This window comes from Notamacropus eugenii, chromosome 1 (genome assembly GCF_028372415.1).
Source record: "Notamacropus eugenii isolate mMacEug1 chromosome 1, mMacEug1.pri_v2, whole genome shotgun sequence".
Lineage (NCBI taxonomy): Eukaryota > Metazoa > Chordata > Mammalia > Diprotodontia > Macropodidae > Notamacropus > Notamacropus eugenii.
The window spans coordinates 507,384,427-507,404,935 of NC_092872.1; the positions used below are offsets into that span (position 1 = coordinate 507,384,427).

General features: G+C 39.3%; 1 pseudogene; it reads right to left on the reverse strand.

Annotated features, from left to right (window-relative positions):
- Positions 1 to 805: 805 nt before the first annotated feature.
- On the reverse strand, positions 806 to 1,455 carry LOC140518644 (origin recognition complex subunit 6 pseudogene; annotated as a pseudogene).
- Positions 1,456 to 20,509: the final 19,054 nt, after the last annotated feature.

Below are 20,509 nucleotides of genomic sequence, written 5' to 3' on the forward strand. Positions count from 1 at the left end.
TAGTCCTAAGGCATTCTAGTGCCATTAAATTACTGCGTGATGTTGCACCAGGACTGGCCCTTTCTAGATCTCATTTATAAAATGAGAGGACTGGTCTTGAAGGTCTGATCTAGTCCTCACTGGTCCTCCTGACTCTATTCCAGCAATGATAAGGAAAAAAGATTGACGTGTTAGAAACTTTGATGCAAGTTTTCAATGTAGAATAAATACAGGACTTGGGTTAAAATCTCAGTTCTGATGCTTGATTAGCTTTGTGACACTGAAGAAATCATTTTGTTTTTCTTTTTTATAGAAATCAAATTTATTATCTTAAGACTGCACAGTATTTCACTTCAACTAAAAAATCCTATAAGGCTGCAAAAACATTTAAAAGCAGATATCAAATAGAATTTTAAAAAAACCCATCTTTACTGCTTTCAAATGACTAATGAATGATTAATTATGGAAAGTATATTCAAACTAGAGTTCTAAGTGTCCTTAGACTCCTTTGGAAGTCTTTGCCTAGTGCTTGCCTGATAGGCGAGGAGAATGTATGCTATGCAAAAGAATTTCAAGGTTGATTCTGACAAGCTTGCTTCCAATGTTAGGAGCCACTCCCCCCTGCCTTAGACATGTTACTCACCAAAGTACTAGGACTCAGGGTGGGGGTGAAACAGTTTTCCTTGACATGACACTTTTGGTATTGCCTAGGAAAAAGGATCCCAAACATATTAAAACAGTGCTCTTAAAATCCTTGCTCAGGAATATAAGCAAAATGCTCTATAACTTATCAAAGCTCATTGGAGATGGAAGGGTCAAGCTTTGCTTAACTAAGACGGGGTAAGAGACAGTTCAAAAGCTGAAACCATTTCTTTTGTGCTTTTGTAGAATTTTCTAAAATTTTTCTTTCCCACTCTTCATAATCCTATTCTAAATCTTCACTTTTGTTCTGCTTACATGGAGCCTGCTTCATCTCTATTGCCTTCTTGGAATATTTAATTATATAATTTTCTGTCTTCTAACTGGTTTACTAGGTCCTCCATTGACTAGCTTTTTAGTTTCTTCCCAGATGTTTACATGGTCAAATCAAATACAGCTTTCTTTATACCAGATGTGGCCACCATTTTGTCTTTATCCACTTTTAGCTTTAGGATCCTGAATGTTGAGAACAGAGTAGCTGTTCTGAAAAGGGAGTATAGATAAATCTAGACCTACTTTCTGCACCTGGGGAAGAATTGCCTCATTCCTCTGAGAGATCTTCGAAACTATATTTACTGCCTCCATGAATCTAAACTGCATTGCTAAGTCTTTTATGTTCAGATTTGAATTTAGGCCCAGCAAACACTCAGTTGACTTAGGACAACTTTTATGCATCTTCTTGTTTAACACAGAGAGCTTAACTAAGTTCTGTCTTAAAGCCCACAGCATACTACTATCAGCAAAGTCCAGACACTTGATTGAGCTATTTATTTCCATGATATGTGTTGTAGGTACTCTCCAGCTTTCCTCAATATGACAGGTTCTATGATCCCTAGATAAGGTCTGAAATGTGTGATGAACCTAGATTCCACATCATGAGGATAATGGGGCTCTCTCCTAGAGTCTCTCATTTAAAGAACAAAATGCTACAAATGACTTTGATCAACTGATGATCAACAAGCATTTAGTAAGCTCCTACTATGAGTCAGGAACTAGGGATGTAGAGAGAAAAAAACGTAGACTCTGCTTTCAGAAACCTATGAATTCTGAAAGGGTTGACAACATGTACAAATACAGATATATACACCGTACATAAAAAGTAAATACAAGGTAACCTTAGAAGGAAAAGGAAGGGAAAAGAAGAGGAATTTATTAAAGACCTATTATGTGCCAGGTATTGTGCTAAATGCTTTACAAATATGATCTCGTTTGCACTACTATGCAAAAGGTGGTGCTTCAGATGAATCTTGAAGAAAACAAAGAATTCTCAGTCAGAGGTGAACACAGAGCAGTTCAGCTCTCAATTTTGTCTTCATCTTATTCTCCTTTCCTCCTTTCCTCTCCTCTGGGGAAGGGAAAGGGAAAGCAATGAGCATTCATATAGTACCTAAATGTCAAGCAACTCTAGCCTCTTTGCCAAGAAAATCCCAAAATGGGGTCATGAGGAGTCAGACACAACTTAAAAATGACTGAACAAACAAAAAAATGTACCATAGACTGTGTGGAGCACTTTTACGTATATTATCCCATTTGGTCCTCACATCAACCTTGTGAGCTAGGTGCTATTATCATCCCCATTTCACAGCTGAAGAAACTGAGGTTCAGTGACTTCCCCAGGGTCATACAGCTATGAAAGACAGCCAGCTCAAATCCGTGGAGATGGGAGATGAGCATTGTGTAGACCAACAGGTAGGCTTATATGGCTCTACTGTAGACGGCATGATGGGATGAAATGTGTAAGATGACTGGGAACGTAGGAAAGGGTAAGGTTATACAGTTCTTTAAATTCCTGATAAAGTTTACATTTGATCTGAAAGGCAATATAATTAATTGGTAGAGTACAATGGGACCTGAACTTTGGGAAAATCACTTTGTCTAATATGTGGAGTATGGGCTAGAATGGGGAATGACTTGAGTCTGGGAAAGGAAGTAGAGGATTATTTCAGTGGTCCAGGTGAGATGTGATGAGAGCTTGAATGAGAGTGGAAGAGATACTGTGGAGATGGAAATTACAAGATTTCACAACTGATTGGCAGGGGGGGAGTAGGGAGTGAGGAGTTGAGGAGGACTCCAAACTGGTGGGCCTGGCTTACTGGAAGGAAAGGACCCCCTTGAGAGTAATTAGCAAGTTTAGAATAGGGATGGGTTTTGAAGACAAGATCATGAGTTTTGTCTTGGAAATATTGATTTGACTTAGGTTCTTTGAGTTTGAATTTTGTCATCTGTATGATGGTGGTAATAGAAGTTACACTTTCTATCATAGAGGGTTGTTAGAAAAGTGCTGGAGAGTCCTATAGAAATGCAAATTATGTAACTGACATCTTAAAGATCACTGAGTCTCACAACAACCTTGTGAGTTAGGCATTACAGTTACTATTATTGTACCCGTTTTACAAATGAGAAAAATGAGGATTAGAAAAATTGAGTAACTTGCCCAGGGTCCCATAGCTAGTAAGGATCAAATGAGAGATTTGAAACTAGCTTCGTTCTGATTTCAAGTCTGGTACTCCATCCAGGATACTAAGCAGCCTCTCAGAAAATAAGTTTATTACTGTACATATCCATGATAAATCAAATGTTGTCCTTATCCTCCTCTTCTCTTCTCCTTTACTCTTCTCTAGGGGATGGGAAAAAGAAGGGTATGAGCATTCATAAAGTATCTATTATGTTCCAGGTACTGTGTTAAACATTTTTATAAATATTATCTCATTTGATCTTCACAACAACCTTGTAAGACAAGTACTATCATTATTCCCATTTCACAGTAAAGGAAACTGAGGAAAACAAGTCAAACGACTTGCCTTGGGTTCCGCAGTTAGTAACTGTCTAAAGCTGGATTTGAATTCAGGTTTTTCTGGCTCCAGTCCCAGAATTTTATCTACTGTGCTACAAGCTACTTCCTCTACTTTCTATCCTCCATTCCCACGGAGGATCTTATTTCTTTTAAGACCTGAAAGCTTAAACTTAAGAAGATAAGCATTTCTTCTATGTTTTGGTATTTCTCTATTATGATTTCTATTTGAACTAAGTATAGTGAATCACATCTACCCCAGAATCTCTACCATGGCTACATTTCCCTACCATATTGTATATTCTCTAAGATCTCTTTCAGTTTTAATCTTGTATTGATCTATGACTCTGGACACTGTGACTCAAAAACCACCTCCACACTGGCCAGTCTTTTGTTTACTTGCAAGTAAATGTTCCTTCTGTGACCACCAATGATGACTGTGAGTGAACCTAAGGTTTCTATTCATGACACAGAACCAACAGGGAGTGTGTGAGTCATGTGGAGCACTGAGGGCCTGGCAGCAGGAATTAGCATTTCTGTGTTATAGTGTCATCGGTAATTAAATGTCAGGGGACTGAAAGGGTTCTGATGACAGACTGGGGGCTTTAGTTCAACATTGTTCAGAATGATTAGAATCTTTAAAATAAAAATGAAATGGCCATTCAACTTTTAAAACTTCGTATGAATAAATAGCTTTTGAAATCAACACAGAATATAGTTTGTCCTTGTGTGGTGTGTTACTGCATGTGACAATTCAAATGCACAAACGTTCATTAAATACCTACTATGTGCAAAGCACTAGTGTCACATATCAGCACTGGAAGGGATCTTAGAACATAGACTATTAAAATGAGATTTTAAAATATATAAAAATATATACACACATGTAAACATACATGCACATATAGGTACATGTATTTGTAAATAGATGCATATATGTATACACACACACGTATACATATGTATATGTATGTGTGTGTATATGTGTGTGTGTATATATGTGTGTGTATATATATATGTACATATATATATATATATATATATATATATATATATATATATATATATAAATGAAATTCAGTACTCTTATTTTACAGGTCAATAAATTGAGGCCCAGGGTGGTACAGTGGATAGAGTGCTGGGCTTGGAGTAGGAACACCTGAGTTCAAATCTAGTCTCAGAAATTTCCTAGCTCTGAGGCTTTGTGCAAGTCACTTAACCTTTATTTGCCACTGATGAAGGAAACGGCAAACCACTCTGATATCTTGGTCAAGAAACTCCATGGCCAGAGGTCCACGAGGTCATGAAGAGTTGGACAAAACTCAGTGAGGCCCAGAAAAGGGTCTCTTTTAAGATCACACAGTTGGGAATCCAGGGTTTTAGATCTGCTTCTGTTTCACTCTTTCAGTCTAGGGCTCTTTTGCTTACATCCAGTCTAATAAACATTTATTGTCAGACACTACACTGAGTAAGAGTAAACTCTGAAGATACAATTAATAAAGCCAAGTCCCTGCCCTCAATGATCTTACAATCTGAAAGGTGAGAAAAGAGACGAAAAGAGCTAGGAAAGCAGGATGAAGAGGATAGATCAGGGGTATTCTCTGTGTGAGATTATCTTGTTCCCTGGAGTGGAAACCAGTCAGGGCAGCAGATGTAAGATGGAGTGATCTGAGTCCAGTTTCTGCCTCTTTAAAGGAAGACCTTGGGAGTAGTTTGGCACTCTGCTCCCCAGCTCTCCAGTCAGAGGGGAGAGAAGGCTGATGGATGTGGACTTGCTTGAATTAGCAACTTGGTAGTGAGTTTAGAATTGATGAGCTTATCCTGGGAGCATCTAACTCTGTGGAAGTGAAACCGGCCAGGGCAGCAGATGCAAAGTGGAATATTCCTTTGCTTACTTAGCAAACTGAGGTACAGACCTTAAGTGACTTGCCCAGGGTCACACAGCTAGTAAATATCTGACTTCAAATTTGAACTCATAGCATATGAATCTTATGATATATTTTTCTTTGTAACCCTGAATTGTAACATAGTGCCTGGTACATAGAAATTTCTTATTATAGTGATTAAGTCAATTGATTAATTGATTGATTGATTGGATTCTGCCATGGTGTCTTGAGTAAAAGTCTAAAATTTTAAAAGAACAAGTATTAACCTTAGTACAGATTGCCAAACCTCTTTAATTTGAAAACCAACCTGGGTATTTTAGGCCTATCTACAAAGAATGAATAGAGCCCACACAAGGTTTTTTCTGGAGTCATGAGTAGGAACCTTCTCCTTGCCAACCACGTGGTCTGAATCCCAGGTCTATAAGCCTCTTTGGGGGTGAGGAGAGCAGTAAATTAAGAAACAAGGTATAGTTTCATATTTGAGTATTTATTTGCATATTTTCTCCATTATATCTTAAAGACATACGGGCACTCCCTTCATGGACTCAGATCACAGCCTATCTATAATTTGTAGTCAGACAGTTTCCCATTCTCATGTACAACTTGTCAATATTAGAGGTGGGATTATAGATTTATGGAAGTGACCTATGAGATCATTGAGTTCAACCCTTTCATTTTACAGATGAGGAAACTCAGGACCAGACGGGTTCAGTGATATGCCCGAGGTCACCCAGCTAGCAAGTGTCTGAGGAGGGACGTGAACCTAGGTCTTCTTGCCCTGGAAGCCACCGCTCTACTCACTATAGCATGTGTCTTCTTTATTGCCTCCTGGAGGTGAGTTATTAAGGTCAGAGGCAATTTCATTAGTAATACAAGTAATATCTTCAAATTGTATTGTATTGTATCATTTACAAAATGTTAGCCCTGATAACAGTACTATGAGGTGATCAGGGCAGTTATTATTATAAGCCCCATTCTAAAGATGAGCACACTGAGACTCAGCATAGTGGAATCACTTGCCAAGGTCTCAAGCTAGTAAATGACAAAACTGGGACCAGAACCGAGTGTCCTGTCTCTTGGACCAAGGATCTGTCCACTCTGCTCAATTGCATCTGTCTATAGTTACAATGGATCTAGCACATAGTAAGCACTTAGCAAATGTTTCTTAAGCTACAGAACTGAGGGAGAAGAGTGGACAAATCTTTAGAACTTAGAGTGAGTGTAATTCAGAGAATTCGCAACAAGGGTTCTCTGGGCCTATGATTTAACTCTCCATCCAGCTCAATGCTATAATGTTTTCTCTTTTGTTTGAGACCAAATTTGGCTAAGTTCAGAGAAACTCATCACCTGCTTGGCTGCAGGGCAAACTTTTTAAGCTACAGCAATTCTCAAAAATCATCTGCTAAGTCCTAGAGGATATGCAGTTCACATTGATGGAAGGAACATAGGCTCTAAAGACAAATTACAGATTTTTGAACTAGTGAAATAAGATTTGATTATAACTTAGGAGGCAACTAAATTATGCAGTAGAGAGCTGGCCTTGGAGTCAGGAAGACCTGGGTTCAAATTCTACTTCAGATACTTACTAGCTGAGTGTTCACAGGAAAGTCACAAACCTCTATAAGTCTCAGTTTCATCATCAACAAAATGGGGATAAGAACAAGCATCTACCTCACAGGATTATTGCAGGAACCCAATGGGATAAGATGTAAAGTGCTTTGCAAAACATAAAATGCTAGATAAGTGCTAGATGTCATTATTATTATTAAAGATAAGGACTCAGAAAAGTACTGCACTTGCAGTGAGGGACCTTGGGTGTAAATCTTAGCTTGAGTACTTGCTAGTTGCATGAATGCACAAGCTATGTAACCTCTCTGAGCCTCTGCTTCTCTATCTGTGAAATAGATATGATAATATTTGCATCATGTATCTCATAAGGTCATAGTGAGGAAAGTGCCTCATAAGAGCTATGGAAATAGGAGTTACCATTACTTTGTGTTCTCATCATTTAGCACAGTTCCTTACATATAGGAAAATAAAAAAGTAGATGTTGAATGAATGAATGAAAGTGTGAACAGTAACATGCAATCTGGAGCCCTAGCTCACCAAAATTATTCCTGGAAAAATTCAGTTGTGTGTTCTAAGAGGTGAGGACTGAAACGGTAGAAATGATGGTTCACTGGAGTTGGGACAGGATATTGCAGCTCAGAGGACAGTCATAGATTGGTATAGTTAGTGTAGTTTTGCTAGGAGGGGGAATTCACCTTCCAAAGAGTCTGTTTGTGCAGTTGTATTTCTAGAAGAGCACAGGGTTGTTTGTCCTTGTGAAGAAGAAGCATTCTACCTTTGAGAGGAAATGCCCTACCTTGAGGTTGACACTGAGGCAAAGCCTTATTCATCCCATGCTAGTTACAATCAGGGCAATTTTAAAAACTGTCTTCCAGGTCACGAAATTCACATCTTCAGAGATAGGGAAGGTTCTATACTCATGACAACATAAGCTTCCAAATTGTTCTGTATCAAGCTTTTTTATGAAGACAAGCAACCAAAGTCTTGATAAACAGACCTTGAGATCCTGATAGATCTAGCTTTACTTCCATGTGGAGGGCTGGCATTTCAAATTTCCTTCAAGATTGCTAGAGATTATGCTACTTCTTTGATCCTGGACCAGGGATAGGGAAGCAGCAGCCTCGAGGCCACATTTGATTCTCTAGGTCCTCCAGTGTGGCCCTTCTAGACACAACCAGAGAAACCTAAATCTGAGAAGGGAATGATGCCCAACTGTAGGAGGTGATTGAAATACTATCTCCAAAGAGGGTTACTCTTCAAGTTCGATTGGCTTCTAACAGAAATCATTACTGCTTCTTCCCCTATCCCATTGAGAAAAGCTAAATGAAGCATAAAATTAACTCCACCCCCACCTCCATCTCCACCTCCAAACCATGGCATTAACAGTCAAGCTCTATTGTAAGTGTTGGTCCCAAGGGCCAAAGCTAATGGTGTGAACTGGAGAGGGGAGCTTGACTATAAATTTAGAAATTCTAATAGCTGTCTCAATCAATTATAATATGTAAAAACTGGATCTACTCCCTTTTGGATCAAGACATCTGCTTACCTTCAAAGACAGACCACCTTGATCTTCTGCTAATTTTTACACAATACAACATCTCTGTTATCTTCATCTACGGTAACCCAACTACTCCAATAATAACTGAATCCCCTTACGTGAATGTAGTGCTTTATCATTTATAAAATGCCACGTTAAATCCATTTTCTCATTTGAGCATCTCAGCAGTCCTGTGAGATGGGAAGAGAAAAATATCTCTAATTTTATAGATCAGGAAACTGAGACTCACCAAGGTAGTAATTTGCCTGAGGCCACAAAGTTAGTAAGTGATGGAGCCACAGTTAGAGAGAAAATCATGTTCCCTGATAAAGCACCAAACCTAGTTCATTGATAGCAAGCAACAGGTGGCTGGAATGTTTAAATGTAGTGAAAATCATTCAGAACCTTTCAGGAGCTGAAGGGCCATATCTTATGAGGATTCATTGAAGAAACTGGGCAAGAAACTTACCTAGAGAAGAATAATTATTCAGTGTGTGCATAATAACTGTCTTCAAGTACTTAAGGTTAACACATGGAGAAAGGATTAGATTGTTCTCTTTGACTCTCTGGGCCCAACCAGGAGCAACGTGTGGAAGCTGAAGAGGTAAATTTAAACTTCAGGGCAGGAACAATTTCCTAAGAATTCAAGCTATTCCCCAAGTGAAATGGTACACCTCAAGAGAATGGGGATTTCCCCTCCTTTGGACTCTTCAAGTAGAAGCTGGATAATCACTGGTTAGGCATGTTATGATGGGTATTCCTTTTGTGTGTGGATTAGACCAAATAGCCATGGAGATATCTTCTGCCTTTTTTACTAGCTAAGTGACCTTGGGCAAGTAATTTTACCTTTCTGGGCCTTAATTTCCTTCTCTAATGAGAAGGATGAACTAACTAACTTCTACGCTGTCTTCCAACTCTAGAAGTCTTCGATCTCAGGGCAAGACTTTCATCTTTTCTTCTCTCCCAATATCCTTGGTCTTGGTGCCTGGCTTGTTCGCAGCTAGTTGAAAACATGACCTTTTTTATGAGTAAGATAGTCCTTTACCTTCTCACTTTTAAACTAAATAACTAGTAAAAGTCACATGGTTACTTAGTAGACAGCTGCTACAAATTGGGAGAATAATTCTAAAGTGTTTATGTTTAGACTTCAAGTTGAAGGATATTTCTAGTGGAAGTAGAGAGCTCTTGAGCAGTCTGATGATGCTGTCTGGGCTATGACAACACCACTGAAAAGATCCTGAAAGGTAGTACTGAGACAGATCTGGGAATTCACTTCAGGCCTGAATTACAAACCAAGCTAAGTCAAAACAATTCCTTTAGCTTTCAACCTTAAAAGAATGATAACATCTTATAATTGAAAGAGATCTTAGAGAGCCTCCAGCCCAATCTGTACCTAACGGGAATACATTCTATAAAGCATTCCTGGCAAGCAGTCATCTGCTCTATTTGAAGAAATATAATAATGGGAAACTCATTACCTCCAGAGAGAGCTCATTCCAATTTTTGGATGGCTCTAATTATTAGGAAGCTTTTTCCTCTCATAAAGCTTGAATTTGCCTCTCCCCAACTTCTACCCATTGGTTCTAGTTCTGACCCCTGAGGCTAAGAAAAATTAGCCCAGCATCTCCTCTACTTGACAGCCTTTTATGTATTTAAAGATATGTATCATTACCCTCTCACCCTGTCTTCTTTTTCCTAGGCTAGACATACCTATTTTCACCAATTAATAATCATATGACAGCTCTTCTGTGACATTATTTTGTATTTTTAAAGTACATCTTATATTTACTTATCTGTACATATGTATTTCCCAAAGTAAAAGTCAAATTCCTTAAGGTCAGAGATTTTTTTTAATCTTTGTATCTCTAGAATCTATCATAGTGACTTTCACATCGTAAGAGCTTAATAAATGTTGATTGAATGACTAACGATTGCATAGTTTCTTGTCCTGGTAACTTTCCTTTAAGCACAATGTAGTTTTCAGTTCTCTGCCTAAATTTGACACTTGGAACTGGATTCCCAATGGAGTGAAGAATGTAGTAGGACTGTTATCTCCCTCTATCTAGCATGACTTGCAGGATAGAGAGCTGGTCTTGAATCAAGCAAGATCTGAGTTCAAGTCTCATTTCTGACACATACTTGGGCAAGTCATTTAGCCTCCTAGTGCTCTGGGAAAATCTGTAAGACCACAAATTAAATAACTTGTCTTCTTACTCCCTTTTCAGACTTTTTTATATATCACTCGTCTTCAGCCATATTGGTCTCCTTGCTGTTCCTCCTGCTATGGCTACCAGGAATGTTCTCCCTCTTCATAATTGCCTTTTGGAATCCCTGGTTTCTTTTAAGATTCAGTTCACACTATGCCCAAAGGGATATAAAACTGTACATTTCCTTTGATCCAGCAATACCACTGCTAGGTCTGTTTCCTGAAGAGACCAAAAAAAGAGGAAAGGACCTATTTATTGCAGCTGTTTTTGTGGTAGCTAAGAATTGGAAATTAATTAGGGGAGCGCCTATCAATTAGGGGATGCCTATCAATTGGGGAATGACTGAACAAGCTGCAGAATGTGATTGTGATGGAATATTATTGTGCTATAAAAAACGACAAACAGGATGATTTCAGAAAAATCTGGAAAGACTTACATGAACTGATACAAAGTGAAGTGAGCAGAACCAGGAGAACATTTTGTGGTAGCAATATTACGAGATGAAGAACTATGAATGACTTGGCTATTTTCAGCAGGACAGTGATCCAAGACAGTGCCAAAGGACTCATGATGAAACTTGCTATGTACCTCAAGAGAAAAAATTGATAATCTGAATGCAGACTGAAGTATATTATTTTTCTTCCTCCCTCCTTCCTTTCCTTCTTTTCTTCCTTTTTTCCTCCCTTCCTCCCTCCTTCCCTTCTCCCTTCTCTTTTTTCCTTCCTTCCTTTGTCTTCTTATACGAAATGACTAATATGAATATCTTTTATGTGATTGTATATCCTGTATAGGATTTCTTGTCATCTCATAGAGGAGGGAGGGAAGAAAAGGAGGGAGAAAACCAATTTGGAATTCAAAACTTAAAAAGAAACCTCAAATGTAAAAATCATTTTAACGTGTAATTGGGAAAAAAATTTAAATATTATTAAAGTAAAAAAAGATTCAATTCATATACCACCTTCTGCAGAAGGCCTTTCCTGGTCCCCTCAGCAGTTAGTGCCTTCTCCTACAAAGTAACTTAGTATATGTTTTCTATACATGTATATATTAACATGTAGTTATACCCCCATATATACATTTTTATGTCCCTTTATATGTATACATATCATCTCCCACTTTTGAATAGAAGTTCCTTAAGAACAGATACTACAATTTTTCAATTTTGTAATTGTGTATTCAGTGCCTAGCATAGCTTAGCATATAGTAGGTAATTTATAAACACCTCCTTATTTGATACTTACTTCCCTGATCATGCCAATTTATGAGGAACTTTTTGCTCAAGCTTAGACCCCTTTCCTTGACCTGCTTCCTATTTGGCTGTTCTCTGACATTTTGCTGCATTGCTGACTATAGATTCTCAATTTACAGATGTGCCTTTGCCTCTGGACATCTTTCTGGGCTCTGTATTTACCAGGTTGGGAAGTGATCTCTACCCGCTCATAAAATAACTGCATTCACTTCTTGCCTTTCAAGGTGTCATGATGAATATACTCCCAGGGATTGTCCTATCCCACATGATTCTAGGCCCCATCGGCCCTGATCCCCATTAGACATCAAATGGTGCCCATGGAAGACCCCTCAGGATAGTGTCAGGGGAACAGGAAAGGTTTCACTCATTCTATATTATGGCAGTTTCTTATGTGTCAATCATGGCTGTAAAGAAACTGACAGCCAGTCTAGTCAGGTCTGGACATGGGCACAATCTGAGGTTGAGTCCAGACATCCCCTCCCTGTCTCAGCAACCCTGGGGTGCAGTCTTGAGAAGAAGTCACAGGAGCTTATCCCACAGCATTTCCATATCAACCTACCAGTTCCCAGGAGGGTAAATACAGTGTGATTCACCCGGGTCATGTTTAGGTCAAGAGATAAACTTCCCAGTGAATGGACCCTGAGTAAGGCTGTTCCTTTAAGACCAATTTGCTGAAGTTGGGTTGTGAAGGAGACAAAGTTGTGTGCAGTCATTTGTTTTCCAAGCCTGCAAGACTTCCCAGGGACTGAGGCAGTGGGGAAATAATGATTAATGAAGGCAGAGAGCATGAGTCATTTCATCCCAGCATATCTCAGCATACACTCTACTAGCTTATTAGAAATATTCATCAGCCAGGAAAAGGAGGGGGAGAGGAAGGGAAGGAAAAAGCATCGTCTACAACATTGCATTTTGGTTTGAAATACTGGAATGGAGGTCTAGGTCTGGAGTGGAGTTAGTGCCTAATGGAAAGAATCCTTGACCTGTCAGACAAAGCTTAATGAATGCCCCCAGGAGAGACTTATGCATAAGGGGATTATAAAATGGGAAAATTATTTGTCAGTCTTTCAACACATATTTATTGGATGCTGTCTGTGGTGCCCAGCCCTGTGCCAGACAACCTGCAAGGATGTGGAAGGATGCAAGGCAGTGGAAAACTGGGTCTCTGCCCTCTGGAATTTGGGGTCTAGCTGGGGAGACAATTGTTCTGTGTGTATGTGTGTGAGAAAGAGACAGACAGACAGAGAGACAGAGATAGAAACGTAGAGACAGAGACAGGAGACAAAAAAGACAAAAGAGAGAGAGAAAGAAACAGAGACAGTAACAAAGACAGAGAGACCGATAGAGATAGATACAGAGACAGAAAGGGAGAGAGGAAAACATGACTGTAAGTTAGAGTGGTCACAGAAGGCTTTCTGTAGGGGGTGTCTTAAAAGGAACCATTGAATCAGAGCACTAGACCTAGAAAGAACTTTAGCTGTCATATAATTCAGTGATTACTGAAGTACGTCCAGGGGCTCTTTCAGGGGACCACAAGTTCTGAACAACTTTCCTAATAACACAGAGATGTTTTAATTTTCAATATGGTAAATATCAATAGATATCAGATTATGGAAGATATCAAGAGATATCAAAAGCACTTTAAGAGGGGGTCCTCAATAGCTTTTAAGAGAATAAAGGGGTCCTGAGACCAAAAAGTTTGAGAACCATGGATCTAGTTCAGCTTGTTCATTTTAAAGATTAGGAAACTGAAGCCCAAGTTGATTAAGTGACTTGCTGGAAGTGACCCACAGAGGAAAGATTTGAACCCAGGTCTTCTGACTAGAATCAGTGTCCTCTCCCAGAGGAAAGCAGAAAAGGATTTAGATAAGTTGAGAACAGAATAAAAGCTATTTTGGTCAAGGAAGCATGAATAAAGGCACATTACAGAAAATCATTATGGCCTCCATGGAAGACAATTAGGTCATCCTGAATGGAGGGTGTGTTTTGGGGAGCAGTAAGAATCCAGGTTGGAAGATAAAGGTGCAACAAGACTATGGGACTTGAAAATCTGGTAGAGGAGTGTGGACTTGGTGAAGGATGTGTTTTAGCTTCCTGAATAGAGGATTTCTCAGCTTTTGATCAGTATTTACAGATTCAGGTTTGGATCACATTTTACTTATGTAGGAAATTCTCAATAAGAAAATTATCTCCATTGATGCAGGTGGGCCCCTCCTCTGCACCTTGCAGTCCTAAGCAATTGCTGGAGCTGGGAAAACACAGATGTTAAGTGATTTGCTCTAGGTCACACAGCTAATCGATGTCAGAGGTAGGGCTTGAACTCAGATCTTGATCAGTGTCTCTCTCTACTACAACAGGCTACATCTCTTTTTAAGGAATGGTTTTAATATTGGAGAGAGACTTTTTATCACAGTGATAATATGGCGTTGCCTTGAGGTTAAAAAAAATCATAGTCTATTAGCATTAGAAGGAACTTTTGAATTCATCTAGCCTCAGCCCTGATTTTTACAGGTGAGGAGCTTTAGTCATTGAGAGGCTATGCACCCACCGTGCATGGAGTCACACAGCTAGTTTGTGGCAGAGCTGGCACGAGAATCCCAGTCTCCTGACTTCCAGGGTAAAGCTGTTTCTACTATTCCAGCCTGCTAAGCTGTCTAGTTCCCCTCATTCCCTAAGTTGCTTGGAGATATTTGGCCTTTGTTCACTGAACGCACCAGACGGTGAAAATGTTTGCGTGCATTGTTTGGGAAATAGAACAGACAAACTCTATTTGGCTGAGATTATTTCAGGAATTTTTTTCTCCACCTTCCCATCCGTATACAGACTGTAGCTTCTTGGTGCTTTCCTTTCACATCCTTCTGGAACCATCAGATGGCCAAGTTTGCAGCTGTTAAGGTAGAAATCTGCCACTCATTCCTCTTGCTGAAAGTACTCAGGCATACTGAATTTGGAGTGAGTGAATCTGGATTCCAGTCCTAGCTTCCCTGCTTGCTACCTGTGTGACCTTGGGAAAGCCAATTAGCCTTACCCACCCTTAGCTTCCTAATCTGTACAATGGAAGAGTTGAACTTGATCTCTAACCTCCCTTCCGGTTCAGTGTCCTATGACACTAGGGCAGGGCCTTCATTCAGGACATGCAGGACTCATCTGGTTTGACACTCTGCCTACATTTGGGAAAATGTTTAAACTTTTCAAGAAAGGTGTTTGTCCTCAAGCTTTCTGGAGACATAGAGCCCTCAATTTCTCATTTTTTGCATGTATTTTTGTCCCTGATGGTCAATAAGTTTTTCCTTACATCCAAAGAACATTGCTACTCCTACAATTCATTTCCCTTATTTGCCCTATGCCAAAGCCAATTGTTTTTGAGTTTTTCATTATTTTGTTGTTGTTCAGTCATGTCTGACTCTTGGTGACCCATTTAGGGTTTTTTTGGCAAAGATACTGGGGTGGTTTTCCATTTCCTTCTCCAGCTTATTTTACAGATGAGGAAACTGAGGCAAACAGGGTTAAGTGACTTGCCTGGGGTCACACAGCTAATACATGTCTGAGGCTGGATTTGAACTTGAAAGATGAGGCTTCCTGATTCCATGTCCTGTGCACCACCTAGCAGCTCCACCATGAGGATCACCTATTGATAAAAATGTTTAAGGCTTCTCTAATATCTTTATAACTCTTCCCCTTTGCTGTTTTAAACACCCTGACTTCTTTGTGAGTACTTACTAGTAGAATTAGTAGAACAGAAGAACCTCCATTTTTGAAGGGAGTGCAGAGGCTATCTAACCCAAGCTGTCTGTACCTGAACAGGAATTTCTGATAGTATATCCATCAGATTATAAGCTCCTTGAGGGCAGGGACTATCTTTTGCCTCTTATTGCATCCCCAGCATTTAGAACAGTGCCTGGTGCACAGTAGGCACTTAATAAATATTTATTAATTTGTTAATTAATAAATATTGATTGATTAGACTGATGATCATCACATACCTCCAGGGACAAAGAGCTCATGGGGAGACAGCATTGTATAGAAGAAAAAGCAGCACCACTGAAGGACCTGGTTTAAATCATTCCTCGAATTCCAAATGACTAAGCAACCATGGATAAGTCACTTGACCTTCCTTACCCTCAATTTCCCCATCTGTAAAATGAATTTACCTAGAAATCCTCTGAGGTTTCTTCTCACTCTAGAACTGTGATGCTGTGTGTTCTCCAAAGCTGCCCATTTTCTCTTTTGTCCCCACCCAGTTGTTGACAAGCTTCTGTTCAGCTCTGAGCTGCCTTTCTACAACTTCAATCTATTCATGTAAGTATGTATGCTCCAATGCTGGTGCCAGGCAAGTGTGGCCACTGCTCTCCCATATATTCTCTCCTGTGTGTTTGGTGGTGCTGCAGAGGGGAATCTTCTCCCTTTCTCTGATCTCCAATTTTTAGTAACTGTATCAGCAAAGAACAGGGCAAATGGACCCTTCGCAGCATTGATTTGTAGCTGACTTGAATAATACATCAAATGTCTGTCACTTAATCATAGGAGACTGGAGACTCAAACACCTGAGACCTTGGATTACTAGGTGACTCTAACTTCTCTAAGTGTCTGTAATTGGAAATAAAATGGGAGGAATGAGTCTGAATAGCTCCTTACCTAGGCTGTGTAAGTGAGACCCTTTTGGAAAATTAATGAAATGGCTTGAAGTTGACTGGCTATGAAGGGCTCTCAGCTGCGGCTTAGCAATGGCTCCTGAGCAGGTCTCTCTGCAAGCAGAGGCCCAAGGAAAACCCCGTCTGGAGAAGGATCAGAGGATGAAGAAAAGAGGTGATTTCTGGCTCTCCAACCTTGGACTGCTGCTGGTCTTCCTGCTTCCTTTATCTCCTGCTTTCAAACCATGCTGCCAAATGGATTTTCCAAAAGCATCACATTGATCTAGCAATTTCTTCATCTCTCTAATGCATTGGTCAAATAATTTTGTCTATTATATTATTAAATATGCTAGCGCTTGAACCCTTCATTAGACTGTTAAGTCCACAAAGGCATGATGCTTAACCTAATTTTTATATCTCCCCAGCACCTGGCAGAGGGCCGTACACACACAGTAGTCAATACACACTCTTGTTAAATTGAATGGAAAAGAAGGGATGGAAACTGAGGGTGCCATGGTCTTTTAAGTGTCCATGTAAATCAAATGGGTTGAAGGAAATAAGTCTGGATGGGAGGTTAAGATCAATTACACAGGATCGTCATTCTGCTCAAATGAGGCTATTGACCATGGCCCAGACAAGCACCTCATATTCATTATTATACATGAAACTTTCCTTGAGTATCAGTGGCTTGAACATCATGGTCTAAGCACTGAGTCATTACTTGCCTTCCTCAATGTGAATTTTAATCATTTTTACCATCCATATTTCTCTTGTGTCATAAACTGCTGGTTATTAGGGCAGGGAATGGTACAGTAGAAATAATGCCAGACCTGGAATCAGAAAGACTCCTGAGTTCAAATCTGGCCTCAGAGACTTACTAGCTGTGTGATCCTGGGCAAGTCACTTCACCCTGTTTGCTCAGTCTCCTCATCTGTAAAATGAACTGGTGAAATAAATAGCAAACCACTCCAGTATCTCTGCCAAGAAAACCTCAGACAGGGTTACAGAGAGTAGGACATGGCTGAAATGATTAAATAACAACAAAAAATTGTGGTTATTTGTGGACCTGGTTTAACTTGCCAAACATGTGCACAGCCCCTGCAGACAGAGAATACCCTACATATCTCTGTACCCAGCCTGATCATAGTAAGTACTCAATAACTGTTTGTTAAAACAAATGAATGAATGGAAACCATTTCATAATTCCTTTATAAAAATTTTTGATGTCATTTTTATCTATGTCATAATAATTTTCTGGCATAGTCTTCTCACCCCCTTCCCTTTTAATAAGGAATTAAACAATCAAACAAAACCAATGAATGCATCATTCCTATTTTGTTCATGTGCTCTATTTAGCATCTTATGTCTCCCCATTCCCTTCTCAGATAAGGGAAAGGGGGAGAATATTCCATCATCTGTCCTATAAAACCAATGTTGGTCCATGTATTTAATCTGAATTCAGTCAAGGTTTTATATTATTTTCACTGAAGTTATTATAGATCTAGTGTGTATTATTTTCCTGGTTCTGCTTTCTTTTTTATTCATCAGTTCATATAAGTCTTCTCATGTTTCTCTGACTTCCTTATACTTATCATTTCTTAGAGCAGAATAATAATCCATTTCAAGGTATACCAAAATTTATTCAGCTGTTGCCCATTCAATAAGCAATCTACTTTGTTTCCAGCTTTCTTTTTCTTCATTTTTTTTTTTTTTTGCCACCACAAAATGTATGGCTGTGGATATTTTGGTATACCTGGAACCTTACATTTTGCCATTGACATCCTTGTAATATATACCCATAGAGATGATTGAGTTAAAGGACTGAAAATATTAGTAATTTTTGTCACCTAATTCTTAATTGTTAGACCAATGTATTAGTATGTCTGACTTCCCATAGCCTGTCCACCATCATATAATTTCTTGGTTTCAATGGATACTTTCTCCCAAGGCTTTTGAGGAGGGACATGGTGGTATTTTTTTCTTCTGGTAGTAAGTTCTACCCCGAGGTGGGAAGAATGAGCTTCAGTTTAATAAGTTTAATAAACTTCCAGTTTAATAATGGAATAAGTTTCCAGTTTAATGCCACAAATGTAGAGAATTTGAGTGGAGCAAAGCAAATTATTCTCTCTTCCCTTCCCCTCTCTAGGTAAACCTCTCCATTGACCTGCTCAAGCTGAATAATACAGTTCACAGACAGAGAAATTTTTTCTCTGAGCTCTGCCCCAACAGCTTCTTATCTCATCCAGGTCTCTCTCATCTGCAAGAGGCTTCTATTCCTTTTAAAATATATACACATTTTTTTTCTTCACTCTGATAACTTTCCAACTCCTTTTTTTGTGCTATTAGAAAAGCTGTCAGGGAGCTATTATGTGCCTGGGAGTGACTCAATTCTACCTTATCAAAGAGAGTTCAGTTTAGTTCCTAAGATTGAGTACAATTTTAAAAAGAAAAAAAAAATCTTTCAAAAAATTACCCGGTGTCTAGTAATGTGGATGCTAATTGCTGCCACACTTTCATTCCTAGTGACAGCTTTAAGTGATGTGTTATCACTCTGTTCATGCTTCCCTCTTTGCCTACCCCTCCTCAGCCAGATTGCTCTGTGTGTGTGTGTGTGTGTGTGTGTGTGTGTGTGTATAAGTGAGCCTGTGTGTGTGTGTGAGAAATTGGGGTGAGCTGCTGCAAATCGAGGTTTGGACACTTAGTGTCCTTAGGGACTAATCAGGTCTATCTTATTCATTTCCAGGCTGCAGTTATATCAAATTTACTAAGGAGCCAAATCTCTGATCATTAGTTTATGATTTAAACATGGCATAACTGAACTGTCTATTCTTTACAGGGAGGATTCAGCTCAACGTGGTTGCTAGAAGGGTTTTTGCCTATGGAGTTCTAAGGTTAGGGAAAGGGTCCCATACTGGGGCACCTTCCCCGTGCCCATCCCCATCTCCATACCTATCTGGTAATAATACACTAGCTATGAATTTCTAACCGTAGAACTGTTACAAGAATAACTACATTTACGTGCTACTTTAAGATGCCCCAAACGTTTTACATATAATACCTTATTTAATCATTGTAACAGGGAGATACCACTGGCATTATTACCTTGGTTTTACAGATGAGGAAACTGAGATTCAGATATGTTAAGTGGCTTGCCTATAATCATACAAATGTTGGAATTGAGATTTGAACACATATATGTTTTGACTCCCAAGTTAACTGATCTTTCCATATTATATCTATCTACGTATATGAATCTCTCTCTCTCTGTCTTTGTCTGTCTGTCTCTCTCTGTGTCTTTATTTCTCTCTCTGTCTTTCTGTCTCTGTCCGTCTCCCATCTCCTTTCTCTTTCATCTCTTCTCCTTCTCATTTTCCCACCTACCTCCTGGATCACCTCAGGAGCTGAACCCATGCAATCCCATCTTTTACAAGTAGTCAGCCAGTCATGCAATCTCTACTTGGATATCCTCAGTGTTGGAGAATTCACTGTCTCATTATACAACCCATTCACTTTTCAGACTCTTATTAAGGAGTTTTTCCTTTAAATTGAGTTTAAATCTTTTCCCTTATACATCCCATCCACTGCTCCTAATTCTGCCTTCTGTGATCAAGAAGAACAAGGTTAATCCCTTGTCCATATGACACCCTTTCAGATATTTGAGGATACACACTTTGGAAAAAGATCAGGAGTAAAAAGAATACGTGAAATAATTGTATGATAGGAAGACAGGGAAGCTAGGTGGCACAGCAGATAGAGCACTGGGCCTGGAATCAGGAAACCTTGTCTTCCTGAGTTCAAATCTAGCCTCAAACACTTACTAGCTGTGTGACTCTGGGCAAGTCACTTTACCCTGTTTGCCTCATTTTGCTCATCTGTAAAATGAGCTGAAGAAAGAAATGGCAAACCATTCCAGGGTTGTTGCCAAGAAAACCCCAAAATAGGGTCATGAAGAATCAGGCACAAC